Raw genomic sequence first — 19,159 nt, forward strand, 5'->3', positions numbered from 1 at the left:
TCATTTTGTTACTCCATTCCCCCCACCCCTGACCCAATCCTACACGTTTCCAAGTGCTTGTTTCAGGACCTGCTCTCAGGAAGGAACCTAAACCAAAGCAGTTGACTCTCCAAGTAGCAGTAGGAAATAGTCTCTTTAGATGAGATTCTGAAATTGGTTCCCTCATAGTTCCCATGGCAATAAGAACCTTATTGATGGTGATAAATGATAAATGAAATGCCAAAAACTCCTTGCTTTCTTGCTTGTTTTACCACTACATCTTAGAGACTCAGTTGCGGAGAGCTGAATGAGAATCAGGTGGAGGGAAGCACACAGGTGTATGTAGTAGAGCTAACACCCGAATGCGAAGAGGGCAAGACCTTTAAGAGGTTTGTGAAGGCAGCTTACACTTCTCAGTTGTTACAGAAGACTTGAGGTAGGAGAGTGGTGGGCTCTGTTCAGCCTGTTATCAGCTCAGAACATGCTAGAAAATTAAGAAGACTTCTTGCACTATTCATTACCTACAACTAGAGGACAGATAACACTGAAAAAACAGATTCAAGATTTAATTACAACTGTTGAACAATTGCAAAATACACGGACCACTGAGCTTCTGGGGATTTCCTGATGTGAGCGTTGTGATAGTGAAAAAGCAAGGCCCTGAGGATTCAGATGACTGGGAAAAATTGACCAGAGAATTTCCACCTCCAGACTTTCCTAATATCTCTGGACTTTAAGAGCAGTGTCTTCTGTTGACTGCGGACAGTGCAAATAAGTTACCTGAGGTGAGTGCCTTGAAATATGTGTTTTTTTCACCTTAAGGTCATCTGTATCTTCAATATTTGACTCAAATCTGTAATTATTATCAACTTTCAGTGTAGTCCAAGAAAGAAAATATAGTCTCTGCTACTAGTAAGATATCAGGCAAGTTTCAAGACTATGCTAATAGTTTAATACACACTAACAGAAACTCAGAAATATATCTAGGAGTGGATATTATAATATTTTATTGGATAATATATATTATATAGAATAATATATCCATAATATAAGGCAGGAGAAGTATGGCTTTATTTAGCTGAAGGCATATTTTAGTGACATAAAAATACATTTATTTAGTAACATAAAATACATTCTATGTGAACATTTGGAGCTGGTTTTAATATGATGCTGGAAGCAGTATTTAAAGCTTGAATGCAGTAGTGGTTTACAGTAAATGATGTGGCGATGTCAGAATTGCTTTAGCAAAGTTCTAAGGAAGAGGTCAAAGTAGTGGGCCTAAGAAAGCAGGTTTATTACCTGAGACTGGAATTCTCTTAGCCTTTGTCCTTTAGAAGGCCCAGAGAACACCAAAGTGATATGCAGTGCAACAGAGAGGTATTGGAGAAAGTTAATGGCTGTTTTCTTTGGGCCAGAACTAACAGTGAGTGACGCTTCTGTATTTCTTGTTGTGATAGAATCCCTGCCGAATAGAACACAGGTGATGACACTTAAAGGCAAGACACACATAATAGTAATAATGAAAATAAAGCATTATGGTGGGGTATCTTTACTCAAAGCAATCTGTGGCTATGGCTATAAGACAATAGTGGTCCAAGATGGAAGAGAGATAGACAATAGAACAAGCCATCGCTAGTCTTATTTAACCAGAATAAGTTGATATTGGTTGTCTCTATGGAAATTTGTGATCACTTGCTCAGTTTCCAGAGTTGAACCACTTAGACCCAGGTTCACTGATAAAAGGTAAGTCTAGACACTCGTGAGGAGGGATCCTGAAATGGTATTATTAATACATGTATATGATGTTAGTATTTCCCCAGTACTTCTCTAAAGGGCTTGTGACTGTTTAAAAGAGTAATGGCTCCTTGGGGAAAGGAGAATTCCTTTGGATTGTTAAATATAGGATCTGATCAAACACTGATATCAGTGGCACCTAAATGCAATCACCATATCTGTTTAAAGTTGGATCTTATAAAGACCGGTTACTCTCTAGAGTTCTAATCCAAGTCCATAAAATACACAGACCCAATCTGTGGTTTTTATTGATTCTTAAGTATATTTGTGTTGGACATACTTAGCAGCTGGCATTACTTTAAACACTGATTACCTGGACTTAGAACCATGATAGAAGAGGCCTTGAAATTACCTATTCCTGGCTGAACAGGAAAATCAGAGGCAATAAAAGACCTTGAGTAGAACTGCGGGTATTAATGCTGTTCTCAAAAACAGAAAGAAGATATAGTAGACTTTATCCCATTTCACTTTATCCCTTTGACCCCTTCAAAACTCAGATGAATTGAAGCTAATGACACTGGACTATGTAATCTTAGCAAGTGGTCACCTCCATCACAGTCATTGTGCTTAATGTGGCAAATTTACCAGAAGGAATCAATATATGGCCTCTGGCATGCTGTATGCTTTATTGATTTAGAAAATATGTAAGTAAGAGAATCAAATGTAGTTAGCTGTTACATGAGAAGAACAGCAGTAGCCTAGAGATGTCTACCACTATAGGAGAATTGAAGTGTGGGATGCTAAATTTGGGGAATTTGTGAATGCCATATGGAAATCCAATCTCACCATTTCTATGTGACATAACATTATATTGGAGACCCTATTCAGCACAAATTGGAAAGAAAGTAGTTAAACAGCCTTTATTCAAAGAAAATAAAATCATATACGTGGAAGATCTAAGGAATCTACAGAAAGATCTGTAGGAAGCAGATTTATCAAAGTCAATGGATACAGTAATATTTAGAAATCATTTGTGTTTTTATAGATTAGAAATACACAATTGAGTAATGAAATAAAAAAGCAATACCAATGGATAAACAGCAAAATACTGAATATATAAGAATACATTTAGCAAAACATGTGAAGGACCAATACAAGGAACATTATAAAACTTGGCAAAGAGAAGTTAAAGAGAAAGTAGAGAGTGGAGTTATGCATGTGGATTGGGTAACACAATAATTTTAAGTTATTTTCTGCAATTAATCTTTACAGTTCAAAATTTCAATTAAAATAGGATTTTTTCATCAAAATTGACAAGTTGGTACAAAATTTATACAACCATGCTTTGGACCTAGAATAGCCAAAATGTTAGAAAAAATAACAAACTTTGTACTTACACTTACCTTAATTTATGTTCCAACTCAAATGTTTGTCAACACCTGAACTGATAAACATTTAGGTGTATCGGTTAAAAAAAAAAAAAAAAGTTAATGAAGAACAACAAATACTGATACACCTGACAACGGAGATAAATCTCAAAAATATCCTTACACAAAGAAGTCAAATGTAAATTTGCACATACTGTATTCATTTAAATTAAGTGGTTGATATTTAAAATCTTAGAAAAAATAGAATATAAGGATAGAAAGGAAAAGAGTGGTTTCCTGGTGACTGACTAAAATGAGATGCAAGAAATATTTGGAGGAATGGAAATGCGTACATGAGTATATATTTGTGATAATTTCTTAAGCTATATACTGAAATCACTATTAGTCTATGTAAGTCATACCTCAAAGTTTATGTATAATAAATAGCTTAACAATTGAAATTTTACAAAACTCAAGTAGGAAACAGAATCATTCATTAATTGGGTTTTTTGAGATAATGGAAAAAGTTGACAAAGGGGTATTATGAAAGTTACTTATGATACTTGAAATCCATTTGAAATATTAACTATTGTTAACTTTCATCTGAAAATGTAATTTAGCACTTTCAATTTCCTTTTCCTACTATTGAAATCCCAAACCATCCAATCATGTTTTGTATAAAGACACATTCTCCCTTTTCCAGTGAATAATATTTTATAAAAATAGAAATAAATACAGTCAAGTAGAATAAAGAATGCCTCAACTTTCAGTTATATATATTCTTAAATTTGTTAGACAACTTAATGGGCTATTTAAGTTACAACTTATGTAACTTAAAAATGATTAATTAAAATAACTTATTTTAATTTATTCTTATACAAAGTATGAAGGTAATCATTAGATGGTGCAAACCCGAGTGTAGGAAAATATGTGTCACAGTATGAAAACTTAACAAAATTCTAAAGCTTGCAAATTGAATGAGATATTATTAAAGTGTACCTATAAAGATGAAACACAGTACATTATATTGTACCTTGTGTAAAGAAAAGTTGTTGAAATCATAGCATAGGATTGTCAGATTGCAATACAGAACAAGCATTGACAATCAGATTATCTCCTCCAGCATAACATGAAACTAGTTAGAGCTCACTTTTATCTATTCGACAACAATCAGGTGGACCAGGAAAATCATTTGATGGATTGCTTATTGCCATGCCTTTAGAGTTTGTCTGGAACTTGCTTGTTTCCTAAATGTTAGTTCTGTTTGGTGTTCTGCCAATAAGTCCTTTTTTTGGCTTAAACGGGTTAAATTAGCTTTCTGGCAGGTGCACTTGCACATCTCTTTACTAGATTACAGAATATTTAGGAAGAAGAAAACACAATTATATTAGCTTATTCCCGATGATACAGTATAGGCTTAGTGACTAATGCATGGCTTAAACTCAGTAAATGTTTGATGGATATACATATAAATGAATATAAGGACAGTATACATTGTATATTTTTGTGAAACGGTAAATTGTACTGTGTGGTTGTATTGTGAATACATTAAAAGGAATAATGAGATATAAAAATTGGAATTGTTGGTAATAATCACTGCATAGACAGATTTAAAAAGCCAGATTGAGTTTGTGTTTGATTTGTTGGCAATGTAATAGTAATGAATTAATTACTGTTTTAAAATAAATACATGAGAAGTAGTATATAGTATAAGTTTGAGATATATTTTTATGGGGAAAATGACAGTTTTGGTTTGGTTACTGTTTTTCAATCAGTTGTCTCAACGCACTGGTGAGGATGATACATTTGTTAAAAAGATAAAGAGGCAAGAGTTGAACTAACACACTTGAAAATATATAGTCAAAATCAAGTTTATTGTTTGGAATAAGCGACAAGGAAATCATAGAATATTTATGGGTTTTCCATTGTCTATATATAACAAGGAAAAAAATCTATTGCTTTTGATGAGAAGTAAAAAGAAACAGAACTAGAATAAGTGTCATTCTGAATTAGGTGTTTGGTCAAATCACTCCTTCAATACATAGTATTTAGTGTTTTACCAACAAATGCATAATTAAATTCAATTGTCATGACATTGCAAACTCATTTCCTTGAATTCTCACATACTCACCTATTTCCCAGTCCTACAAAACCCATGAACTTCTAGCAATCAACTTTTTCAGTTTTCTTAAACTGTTTTGATAGATGGGACTCTTCAGACTCATTATTTCATGAGTTTCCTGTTCAATTTCATCTAGAATGTTCAGTGTATGGGGATAGATTTGTTCACAGTATTTCCTTGCTGTTCTTTAATGGCTGTGGGACCAGTAGTGATGTTCCCTTTTTTGTTTCTGAATTCCCCCTGACTTGTGAATTATTTAGGGATTGTTGACACTTAGGCATTTTACAACTTTGTTAGTGATTTCTAGTTTAAATCTATTTAGTCTGAGAACAAACTTTGTGTGATTTCTATTTTTTTTTTCCCATTTCTTGGATTTTATTTCCTGCTTGAATTGAGCATAGATTTCAGTCAAAAGTGGTCTGTTCTGCTCATGCCCTTCCTTGGCCACGTGTATGACTTTCTGAAGTCCTGAGTATATAAGGGCAGGCACTGTTGGATGCCTTAATGCCATAAAGAAACTCTCCTAAGCTCTTCCTCCCAGGTTTCAGGCTCTCTCTTGTGCGTCACAACTGTCGTCTTTCTCCCCAGGTAACCTTGGGCATTTTGCTTGCCTAACAATGTTTTTGAAAAATTTTGCTACTTTTCTACCCTGGTGAGTTCCAAATTAGGAAAGTCAGAGATGTGTTTCTTGTCTCATTCTTGAGGCTATTTCCCAGACAATTTAGAGGAGACAAACCCAATAATCTATAAAAAGGACTGCTCTGCTCCCTCTAGAACCAGTTACTAGGGTCACACAGTTACTAGGCAACACAAACTGTTTAAGATTGCTGCCAAACCATGTAGAGGTAAGGAACATGGAAAAGTTAAAAATACCACAAAATGTTCCTACCATTTTTAAGTTCCTATTTTTTTTGAATCGTCATGTGCATGATTACTGTAAAGCCTTGACTGTTTTCCAGAGTTTTGAATACATTGGTTCATTTAAAGTGACTACTGATATGTTTGGAATAGAGTCTACAATTTCTTTAGTTGTTTTATATTTCATTTGTTCTTTAGCATATATATATATATATATATATATATATATCAGAGATATGATGCCTCCATCTAATCTAATTCTCTATACTTTATAATTCAATTTTAATTCTGTTTTGAAAAACTCTTAAGTTTTAGTGCTTGTCTTAAAGTTAGTAGTATGCAACTCAAAATATTCTAATTATATTTACAAAATGCTGTGTCATTTCATGTGTAGTGTAAGGACTTTCTAATGTACTTTCCCAATTCCTTTCTCTTATTCCTGTTACCATTATTATTATACATTTCATTTCTAAATGTTATAAAAACAGTGCACTGTTACTATCTTATGATTTAAACAACTATATTTGGATAATTTAAGAAAAAGGCTTTATTTTTCACTATTTCTAACTTTGTAGATCTGAGTTTCTAATCTATGTCCTATTCCTTCCTGATCATTTATTGTATCAACTGGAAATCAATGTTTAATTTTTGTCTGAGAAAGTATTTGTTCTTTCTTTTGTTAAGTATATTTTCTTCTGAAATGAGTTATAATTGAGTTACACTAAACTGCACACATTAAGTTTTATATATGTTGGTACTTACGAAAACATCACCACATTCTTAAGTTTCTTAATTTTATAGTTTTCATTTCTCTTTTGCATTTTACTTGCACTTTATTTGTAGAAGAAATCAAGTTGTTTACTATGCAGTTTCTCACATTTTGTCTTTTGCTGACTACAGGTGCTATTGTGGTAGTTAACATATTGCTTTTGTTTTTTGTATTCCCTTAAATTGGTACTTGAAACAAGATGTTCTGTTGGATTCAGTATTAACTTTTTTGAGGAAATGGGCAAGGCTATTACATAGATGGATTGTCCTCTTCTAATTGTAGTTTATGTAGTGAGGTTTCGCCAAGAGATGACATTCTCAATATCTGATGAATGTTTATTCTAAGTATGTATTTCTGGAAGAATAATATTTTTATTTCAGATGAATAAAATTATTATTTCAGAATTTTTTAGTTGTCACCCCATTTTCTACTGGTTTGCTTAGTTTTTGCTGAGGGGGTCTGTTGTAATTTTGGCCATTTTTTTCTCTATAGGAAATGTGTCCATTTTCCTCTTTTGATTTTCAAGATTTTCTCTTTGTGCTTTTCAGTAGTTGAAATATAAGACATCTGTGTGTTCTCATTGTCCTATTTTATATTAGGGACTTGAAAGTTGAAGATTTTGGTATCCAGGGGCATGCTGTAACCATACCTTGTGGACGGTGAGGGGTGACTGTATACAGAGATGCTTTTTTAGTTTTGCTTGGCTGTGTGCGTGTATTTTATAATATTTGGATCTATGTTTTTTGTATCTGTAACAAATTTTGAAAAAATTCACATTCTTCTACAAATATGTATTTTGCCCTATTGTCTTTCTTCAATTAAATGTGTACTTGATATTTTCATGTTATTCCACAATTGTTAGATGCTCCATAATGCTTTTATGTTTTTCACTTTTCCTCTCAGTTTGGGTAATATCTATTGACTTCAAGTTCTCTGATATTTTTTCCTTATCTGTATCATCTACTGATTCTTCATCTCATCTTTGTTACTGTGTTTTCTTTAATTCTAGCATCTCCATTTGATTTTTTCTCATACCTTTTCTTTCTCTGCTGAAACTACCTATCTGATCATTCATGTTATCCACTATTTCTTCCCCACTAAAAGCTTTAATATGTCAAACATATTTACATAACATTTACTGTCTAATAGTTGCACTTCCCGGGTGGCACAGTGGTAAATAATCTACCTGCTAATACAGGAGACACAAGAGATGCAGGTTTGATCCCTGGGTGAGGAAGATCCCCTGGAATCAGTTCAGTTCAGTCACTCAGTCGTGTCTGACTCTTGCGACCCCATGAATCGCAGCACGCCAGGCCTCCCTGTCCATCACCAACTCCCGGAGTTCACTCAGACTCACGTCCATCGAGTCAGTGATGCCATCCAGCCATCTCATCCTCTGTCGTCCCCTTCTCTTCCTGCCCCCAATCCCTCCCAGCATCAGAGTCTTTTCCAATGAGTCAACTCTTTGCATGAGGTGGCCAAAGTACTGGAGTTTCAGCTTTAGCATCATTCCTTCCAAAGAAATCCCAGGGCTGATCTCCTTCAGAATGGACTGGTTGGATCTCCTTGCAGTCCAAGGGACTCTCAAGAGTCTTCTCCAACACCACAGTTCAAAAGCATCAATTCTTTGGCACTCAGCCTTCTTCACAGTCCAACTCTCACATCCGTACATGACTACTGGAAAAACCATAGCCTTGACTAGACAAACCTTTGTTGGCAATATAATGCCTCCGCTTTTGAATATGCTATCTAGGTTGGTCATAACTTTCCTTCCAAGGAGTAAGCGTCTTTTAATTTTATGGCTGCAGTCACCATCTGCAGTGATTTTGGAGCCCTCAAAAATAAAGTCTGACACTGTTTCCACTGTTTCCCCATCTGTTTCCCATGAAGTGATGGGACCGGATGCCATGATCTTCATTTTCTGAATGTTGAGCTTTAAGCCAACTTTTTCACTCTCCACTTTCACTTTCATCAAGAGGCTTTTTATTCCCCTGGAATAGGAAATGGCAAAACCCACTCCAGTATTCTTGCCTGGAAAATTCCACAGACAGAGGATCCTGGCAGGGTACAGTCCATGGGGTCTCAAAGAGCTGGACATGACTTAACAACGTGCATGTCTAATAGTTACAACATCTTTATAATAGTTGAAGCTAGCTACAGTGATTACTTTGTCCCTTGAGACCGTTAAATCTTTTTGCATCTTTGTTGAAAATAGGGGGTTTTGTGTAGGATGCTAGATACTGAGATAAATGATTTTTAAAAGTTATCTCTCAAAGTCTTCATTGTGTGGGTTTATGTTAATCTAGTCAGGTGCTGGGCTGATTTTGAACTTCTCGCTTCTAAAGTGCACCAAAGACTTCAAGTGATAAGTTTTCTAGTGGCAACTTGTGTTTAAGGAGTAGTCTAAATTTGGCAGAGAATTTTTCTGAGGTCTGATGTTGTTTGGCTTTAGGTCTGTCAATCTGCTTGATTTAGAGTCTTTTGTGAACCTTAGGGAAATGCCTGTCTTTTGTATTCCCAGTTGTGCTATACTATTATTTGTACTTGATTCTTTTAGCATGACAGAAGGAGACACAATGGGGTGTTATTTGATTGGACTGATTAAGCCTCCATCTTAGGCAGGCACTGTGAACTTGATTCTTGGAAATGTGGTGTTTACAGATATTGCCACCTCTGTCTAAATGTAACGTTAAGCCTAGCATGTATTCCTGTCCATTCCTGATGTGTAGTTTTCTTTTTGTCTTTTATTTCCACTTTTCAAGAAGCAGTTTTTAACTCCTCTTGCAGGCTAAGGGTTTTGTAACAAAGGGAAGATAAGAAGATGAGTCTGGGTAAGGGGTCAGCAGTGTCTGCTGCTGCGGAAACTGTCAGGATTTATTTATTATCATTATTATTTTTTAATTTGACCTTGTTGGAGTCTGCTAGGGTTCCAGAAGGAAAAGCCCACAAAAGGGCATCATCTTAATATGTCTTCATCACATATGGGCTATACCATCTCAAGCTAGCCCACACTTGAGCCTTAGCAATGGCAATGGCAATCCACTCCAGTACTCTTGCCTGGAAAATCCCATGGACAGAGGAGCCTGGTGGGCTGCAGTCCATGGGGTCGCAAAGAGTCAGACACGACTGAGTGACTTCACTTTAACTTTTTACTTTCATGCATTGGAGAAGGAAATGGCAACCCACTCCAGCATTCTTGCCTGGAAAATCCCAAGGACAGAGGAGGCTGCCATCTACGGGGTCACACAGAGTCAGACACGACTGAAGCGACTTAGCAAGCTGACTCATCTTACTGGTTTATATGGCATTTGGCAACTTTTGTTCCAGGTAAGCAAAAGCATAAATCCAGTTTCTGTCTTCTGTTACCTGTTTCTCTTTAGATTTGGAGTTAGTTGTTTGCCTTGCAATTTCAATTTCCTAATGTAAATTAGTTGTAGACTTCAGTTGTTATTCCTAAGAGTGTAGAAATGCTATTCTCCAGCTCTCAATATCTCTGAAATTAAAATTATCCTATGGAACTATTTTGAACATAAATTTTATAGGAAGCTGTGTATAGAGTGGAAAATGCTTATATTTTAGAATCCACATAGTTGATTCATGTAACAACTCTTCACTTTACATGTACCGGTATCTCTGTATAGATAATGACCTCTGATCAACACCAAGAACAAACTGATACTAACCTTGTAGAGCTATTATGAGACTTAAATGACTATTAGGAATATGAAAAGTCTAGGGCAAATAAAGCATTTATTAATTTTTGTTATTTTTTTAATTATTAAGTTTAATTGGAGTGTAGTTGACTTGAAATATTGTGTTAGTTTCAGGTGTACAGAATAGTAATTCAATTATACATAAACATATATCCATTCTTTTCAGATTCTTTTCCCACATAAAGAATATTGAGTAGAATTCCATGTGTTACAGAGTAGGTCATTGTTGTATATCTATTTTATGTATAGTAGTGTGTATATCAATCACAAACTCCCAATTTATCACCCCCCCCCTCCCACCACACACACACACACATTTCGCCTTTGGTAACAAGTTTGTTTTAGAAATCTGTAAGTCGGTTTTCTATTTTGTAAATAAGTTTACTAATACCATTTAAAAAATTAGATTCCATTTGTAAGTAATATCATACAGTATTAGTCTTTGTCTGACTTACTTCACTGAGTATGATAATTTCTAGGGCCATCAATGTTGCTACAGATAACATTTCATTCTTTTTTTTATGGTGAATAGTATTCTATTGTATATATGTACCACATCTTCTTTATCCATTCCTTCCAGGTTCCTTCTGTGTCTTGGTTGTTGTAAATAGTGCTGAGGTGAACATTGGGGTGCATGTGTCTTTTCAAATTATGGTTTTTTCTGGGTGTGTACCCAGAGTGTTACTGCTAGATCATATAGTAGTACTATTAGTTTCTTTCTTTTGCTGTGTCAAAATTTTAACTTTTAATTATTTGTTTCTGTGTGACCTAATGAAATACTGAATTCTCTGAGAGTAAGATGCTTGTTTATTTAGGCACATCAACTCCTTACTTAGAGCTTGGAACATAATTTTTTGCTGAAAAAAAAAAATGTTCTATTTATCCAGATTTGTCTAAAGGTAAGTAGTCCTGGTGCTTAGAAAAAGGTTTACCAGATGTATCTTAGGTATTAAAAGCTTCTACAAAAGGACTATAACATTAAATGGTCAGGAAAATCATGCCCAGAGGGGTGAACCATCTCTCAGAAGCAGTGCTTCCTAACTGCAGACTTATTGTAGACAACACAGGTTTTGCTGTAAGATAACCATGATTTTGATCTTGATCTCTCTAAGCTGTATGAATGGATCCTTATTAGTTAGCCTCTCTATGGTTTTGATTTCTCTTGTCCATAGCTCACAGAATTTTGAGAATTGGAAATAACTTATGGAAAGTTTTTGGCACATAGTAATGCTTAATAAATATGTCATTCTTCATTTGTACTTGAAATCTCATTCTGAGGGAATCATATTCTTTAAGTAGAAAGGATTTTTCATGATTTTTTTAAGTGCTCTATGTATAAAAGAAACTCTATTTTCAGAATGTAGGAAAAGATACATGTATTGACCCATAGAAATTTGGTTCTGTGTAGAATGTGAATTGTTTTAAAATCATGTTTCCTATGCTGGGCTTCCCTTGTGGCTCAGCTGGTAAAGAATCCTCCTGCAATACCAGAAACCTGGGTTCGGTCCCTGGGTTGAGAAGATCCCCTGGAGAAGGGAAAGGCTAAGCACTCCAGTATTCTGGTCTGGAGAATTCCATGGACTGTGTCACATGGGGTCACAAAGAGTGGGACATGACTGAGCGACTTTCACTCACACTTCCTATGCTGATAGTCAGGATGCTAAAACAGTTATGCTGAAAATGTGTAACTGTCAATTTTGAAGACATAAATATGTCCATGTCCTATCTGTAAATTTCAAATAAAAATAAATGTTAGACTTAATATACAATAGCTGAAAGTCTATACCAAATGGTCTCTCCAGGTCCACTATCTAAAGGTTTGATGTTTAATAGATGTGAAAAAATTTCAAAAGATGCACTTTTTAAAAATGGGAGGGGAATAGGAAAGAAGAAATTTTCTGATATTGTGGAATATTTATAGCCACAGACTATAAAGGGACCCCAGAGAATATTATGCTGTTTACTCCATGCCATCAGAAAGAAAAAATATTAGCATTTCTGAGGCAAATGTATTTCTATTATGTAATAAAAGATACTAATTTTTTCCAATGTCAGTTAAGATATTATTAAAATTTTTGTTGTTTTAGGTTGATAATACACTTCTTTTTGGATCTTTCACAGTGTTTTCTCATCATTAAAATATTTCTTTAGATATATCATAAATTCCAAAATTTTAGTTTGGTGTTATATTCAAAATAATTTATTAAAACTTCTTTTAAAAAAACAACTTGTTAGTCATGCTTTTTGAACTTCTAGTTCCTTAACAGTTTTTTTTTGTGTGTATGGTGAACCATTTACATTTGAAAAATAAATAAAAACATTTATCTAGACAAGAAGAAAATTTATAGTGAATGTTAATTGCTTAAATATTTATAGTTGGTAGATTGCTTTCTCTTTTACTCTAGGTAATTCTTACAACATTTCTGAAGGTAGAAAAATAACTTACAAGATTACATGATTGAAAAATGAAAGAACCATAACTCATTCTGGGGGTGGATTCAGATCAAAAATTACACACTAAAAATATCTGTTATACCTCCCATAACCCCTTCCATTTTTTTGTGTCATTTTAAAGTTTGCAATTTAATCAAACCTGCATAGATGACAAATATTTTACTATTGACTCAACTTTGATATTCAAAATTTTGGTCGCTACAGTTTTTCTTTGCTGCTAACATTGCTACATATTCTTGCATATTATTATTTTATTCCCAAATCATCAAGGTATTACAAATAAAAAATCTGATCTCTGAAATATTTGAACAAAATTTTGTTGATAAAGCTTTTGGTTTTTATTAAACACTGATTCATATAAACATGAATCATTATGTTATCAACTTTAACAGGGAATTCTAGCTATATAAAATCCTTTAGCTAGTTTTGTATACAAAATTTGTATTTTGTAATTTGCAGCCCATAAATCTGGACTTTCCTTCTCACTTTACCTCAGTTTCTTCCCTCCCTTCATCTTTTTACTTTTGTGTCAAACAACACAATTTTCATGATTTTATGAAATATAACTTGTCTAGAAGAGGAACCTCATGCATAAATCACATATCACATCAGTAGAGGATATGGAGTTTTACCTGTAATGAGAAATAAATTCTGTGAGAAGAAAATTGTAGTGTGTAAGTGAAAAATTTTACATCTTATATAAATACTCCTTTTGAAAGGTATTTTTCCATTTACTATAACCATTGCTGAAATTAAAATTCAATTAGTTTCTGACTTCCTTGGAAAATAATGAAGTAGGGCTGACTTGATTTCTTTCACAAACCTTCAAACATGGACACTTATGACAGTTAAAGAACCAGTATAGAATGCAACCACACCACAGTGCCTCTTACATAACCCCATCTCCTTCCCTATTCTTTCTTTTTATAGGATTACAAGAACATATGTGGTTTTATTTTAATTGATAGTAAGGATACCATACATTTTGTTAGGTTTCTAGAAGATCTGTAATTTTACTTTGTATTATTATGTGTAACTCTATCATAGGTTTATCTTAAAAGATATCTGTCATAGTCTTAGGGCCTTATTTGGAAATTGAATGGCCTTCTCTAATTTTACTCATGAGTGCATTGTTCTTATTCTCAGAAATGAGTCTTTAAAAGAAACATACGTTCAACATTTCTTTTAGTAAAGAATGACAGTTAAATATCCAAAGGCGGAAAAAGTGGATCACAGTAGAGAGGAAATAGAGATGGATGTATGTACTTACTTGTTGTATAAGAGGTTCAGCCATGAAATTTTCTGGAAAGCTCTCAAGGATAGAAAGTCTAAAGAGGAGTTAATTAAAATAAATGTAGGCTTCACTGCCTCATTGTGATCATTTTCCTCCTGTACCTACTTGATCTTCCGTTAATCCTCACAGTCTAAATATGAAATAATGGCCAGCTTTAGCAATTACTTTGCCAAAGGTAATCCATCAATGACATTTAGAGAAACCAAGGGATCAAGAAGGATTTTGTTTTTGTAAAATAGAGATTGCTCTTTTACTTTTTAACCTTAAGCATAAACTGAACATTGACCCAACTTATTTTCTAGTTGGGAGATGAGTTTTCATATCCCTGTGGTGTTACGCTTGGTACATTTGAACACCTGAATAATTGCTCCATGTGCATTATATCTGGCCACATGTGAGGCAAATCAAAGAAAATCTAACCACAAAAGATTGTGATGAAACAAAGATTGTAAAATAATACTTTGAACAAATTACTCTGAAAAACCGCCTTTCTCCAGTATCAGTTCATTTCAGTCACTCAGTCATGTCTGGGATTCTTTGCAACTCCATGGACTGCAGCATGCCAAGCCTCCCTGCCCATCACCAACTCCTGGAGTGTACTCAAACTCATGTCCATTGAGTCGATGATGCCATCCAATCTTTCCTATCATCAGGGTCTTTTCCAATGAGTTCTTTGCATCAAGTGGCCAAAGTATTGGAGTTTCAGCTTCAGGATCAGCCCTTCTAATGAATGTTCAAGACTGATTTCCTTTAGGAAGGACTGGTTGGATCTCCTTGCAGTCCAGGGGATTCTCAAAGTCTTCTCCAACACCACAGTTCAAAAGCATAAAGTCTTCGGCACTCAGCTTTCTTTATAGTCCAACTTCCACATCCATACATGACTACTGGAAAAACCATAGTTTTGACTAGATGGACCTTTGTTGGCAAAGTAATGTCTCTGCTTTATTTTTTCCTCTCCAGTATAATTTTTGAAATCAATCAGTTTTGCCCCAAATAGAGTTAACTGATTTATTGCTTCTACTTTGTAAATTAATCCTATTATCAGAACACTATGGCTAATTTTTATGACTTTTTGCTGTTGTTGACTATGATGAGGATGCGGAGGATAAAAATTTCTTCTAATTTATATAATAAAATCAATAGTAACTTTTAATGAAGGTTTTTGCATAAGATTTTCTTGTATAATCAACCGAGTGAAGTAAATCCTAACAATTTTCTAATTACAAAAGTCATGTCAGAAATAGTCATTGTATAAAATGGTTTATTTGTTTTTCTAACCTATTTGATCTCCAGAATTAATTTCAGTAAATAATACTGTGATTAAATTAGTGTCTTGCTATTAACATCTTGAAGGTGGAGTCTTAGTTGAACTTTCATAAATGTGTTCCATTTCTTCATTGAGCTAGTGGTTACTGACTGCGTGGGAAGTAATGGAATAAATTGATGTCATAATCACGTGCTCATTGATGCTCATCTTCTGTTTGGTTCCATGTAAAGTAATGAGGGAATTTATGTTAGTGGATCACTATATAAATCTTTAGATAGTGATGCTGGCTAAGGTCCTATAAGAAGGAAAGGCAAAATCCATACTTAGAATAGGCATCAGTTCTAGTCATAATGAAAAAAGCCCACTGCTGAAAGGAGTGAACCTTGTAATCACCTTGCCACCAAGTCTCTTACCAATATCTTTTAGGGATGATCCATAACAGATTTATGTGTTGGATTCTGTTGGATATTCAGAGGCATCAGCGCTTATATAGGCCTTGATAAGTGGGTGCTGTCATCATGGTCCCATTGTACTGGTACTGGCATTGCTGACGACAGGTTGATTGAGCTGAATCTGTGGAATCAGAGCTTTACTAATAGGGAGATTTTGCCTCACTGTAGGCTTTAAGGGTCATACCTGAGTGTGGCTGTAGCAGAGAAGGAGAGTGTCTTCAGTTTCCATTTATATATGAGCTGAACCACATACAAACCAAGCTCATTCTTATTCTTTCTCCAACATCTGTATTAAGTGCTCCATCACTGCCAACACCCAGACACCCATAGGAGTGACCTGAAGGAGAGGTAGGGGAAAACACCAGAGGACGTGGGAGTCTAGATCACTTGCTTGTGATGCTCAATTCTGCTCTCTGGACCTACCTGTATCTTACACTTCCTAGAAAGCTTATATCTTGTGGTGAATTTCTGCTGGGCCACCCCAGTCTTTTGACTTGGTAACATGGTAGGTCCAACAGAAACCATTCATAATGGGCATTCTTTTTAAAATTGAATTATAATTGACAACATTACTTTAATTTCAGGCTACAGTGAAATTATGTGACGTTTATATAGGACTTCCCTGTAACTCAGAAGGTGAGGTATCTACCTGCAGTGCAGTAGAGCCAGGTTCAAGCCCTGTGTTGGGAAGATCCTCTGGAGAACTGGAGAAGGGAATGGCAATCCACACCAGTATTCTTGCCTGGAGAATCTCATGGTCAGAGGACCATGGCAGGCTACAGTCCATGGGGTTGCAAAGAGTCAGACATGACTGAGCAACTAAAACTACTAACTACTATTATACATTGCAAAGGAGCTTCCCTGGTGGCTCAGCAGTAAAGAATCCATCTGAAATGCATGAGATGTGGATTTGATCCCTAAGTTGGGAAGATCCTGGAGAAGGAAATTACAACCCACTCCTACAGGAGTGGGTTTCTTGCCTTGGAAATCTGAAGGACAGTGGAGCCTGGCAGCCTGCAGTCCATGGGGTCACAAGAGTTGGACACAAATTATTTAATACACCACCACCATACATTGCAAAATTATCACCACGATAAGTGTAGTTACTATCCATCACCATACAAAGTTAAAATATATTTTCTAGTGATGAACATTGTTAAAACTTACTTTTTTATAAATGTTTAAATTTGTAATACAATATTATTGATTATTTGCAATACACTATTATTGACTATATTCATCATGCTGTACATTACATCTGTGTGATTTATCTTTAAAACTGGAGATATACCTGTTGATCCCCTTCACCCATTTTGCTCACCCATAATGGGCATTCTTAATTGAAAGTTACTTTAAGTGTTAATCTAATGTTCCATCTTTACAACTGCACAGTAGAAAGCCAGGTGGTGGTGTCACATGACAGTGTGACCTTGCTATAGAAAATTAAAGCTTTACAAGATGGTGTATCCTCTGACAGGAGCTTGTCATACATTCTGAGGGTTATTGTTCCTTCAGAGTCATATGCCCCATGTAGAAGGGGCTGAGTAGAAGAATCGAAAGCTATGTATGGTGCTGATTCCTTTTCTGGCTCTGGGTCCCACCAAAAGCTGTCAGCCTTCCAAATCACCTGGCAGATGAGTCAAAACAGTAATACCCAGTATGAAATATGCTACATCTGGAGTATAAAATGTTTCCCAGGTTATGTGCTTCCTTTGTAATTGTGAGTAGTGCACGAAGCAGTCTATTATTCTTTACTTTCGAGGAAAGCATACTCCAGTGTATTGAACAACTAAAAACCTCACTGGTACAATGCATCCCATAGCTTAATGTTTTCTTGCTCACCCTCTGGGACACATGGATCTTACAAATCCTCAAACATACTGGCTCTTTTGGCTCAGTTGATGTGATTATCATGCCATTGATAGTGGACCAACCTGATCGTCTGCCGAATATATCAATATTAACAGTCTAGAATCCTTGAGAGTATTTTATGAGAGAGAGGGAGAGAGTTAACATAGTCCTGTGGCATCACATGGAAACTGATCCTGATTCTTTTCACTGTAAGGCTTGAGAAGAATACACTGATCGATCACTACACACCTTGTACCCAAGGTCATGTTACTAAGCTGTTGAAGAAATAACTTTTCCCTCTTGTACAACAGCAGTCTGAATATAGTTCACTTAAATTTGGGCAATTGACTGTCATTCTCCATCATGCATCTTGCCATTGTAAGAGCTGACATGAAGAATAACTGAGGATATAACAGAGACCACAATCCTGGACTTCTTTCAGTACTTAAAGGTAGCACACTGACCTTTCCTATTTCCTCTGGCATGTGATATCATTTTAATAACTTGCCTGGTGTGGGGGGATGGGTAATTTTTAAGGCCTCACCTGCAGAAAGTTCTAACTACACGAGGGAAGGAGCTAATTTGGGGACTGGTTTACTGAGAAGAGTATTCAGTTAAACTTACACTTAGGGATTGGGAAGAGAAGGACTAGGTGATAACCTGTGAAGTTCGTGAAACCTGATATAAGCCAGTCTGTTAATTCTTTCATTCTGTTACTCTAGCAAGAGTTATGATGCTGTAAGTACCATATATCAGTGTCAACTGGGACTCTGTCAGTCAGTCTTCCAAATATTTATATTTTCACAGTCCCTCATATATGATTTCCAGAGTAGACGGTCCTGGATCTTTTTGGGAAGAGGCGAGATGAATTATTAGTATTTGCACATAATATTGCTTTTCAGTGCTCCCTTCTGGGAACTTGGATCTTCCTTCAAGCAAATAGTTTGGGGCCTGAAACCTGGTCCAGGATCAGAAAGTTGTCCATCATGAATATTTGACTGACTGTCCTGAGTTTCCTGATCATGCATCCTTAACTCACCTTGATTTATAAGACTGTTATACAAACTGAGCTATCCATCTTGCTCTACATATCTTTCTCCCAAGGGTGCCATAATCCGGTTAAAAGTCTCTGTGTCCTTCACCCCATTTTTACTATGACATGGTTGTTTATTACAATAATTGTAATTACTGTATTTTGACAGCTAGTAGCTATCATATGACCTTTCTTTGGAAAAATTCTCATTACCATTCTAGTTGCTATCAGGGAACAGTTCTGTAACAGCTTTCCCAGCTGTCAGA

The 19,159-nt window shown here is 35.4% G+C and overlaps 1 long non-coding RNA gene across 2 annotated transcripts in view; it reads left to right on the forward strand.

The window, feature by feature from the left end:
• The first annotated feature begins 282 nt into the window (after window positions 1-282).
• The window catches only part of LOC147359247 (uncharacterized), a 157,164-nt gene continuing 138,287 nt past the window's right edge, over window positions 283-19,159 (forward strand). Inside the window, exons 1-2 of one of the 2 annotated variants that reach the window (XR_015140214.1) lie at window positions 283-764; window positions 10,001-10,156. This is a non-coding gene — a long non-coding RNA (uncharacterized LOC147359247). The remainder of the gene's footprint in view (window positions 765-10,000; window positions 10,157-19,159) is intronic. The other variant, XR_015140213.1, reaches the window with a different exon arrangement.

This window comes from Bos grunniens, chromosome 14 (genome assembly GCF_055505025.1).
Source record: "Bos grunniens cultivar Pamir isolate PY7600 chromosome 14, Bosgru_T2T1.0, whole genome shotgun sequence".
NCBI lineage: Eukaryota > Metazoa > Chordata > Mammalia > Artiodactyla > Bovidae > Bos > Bos grunniens.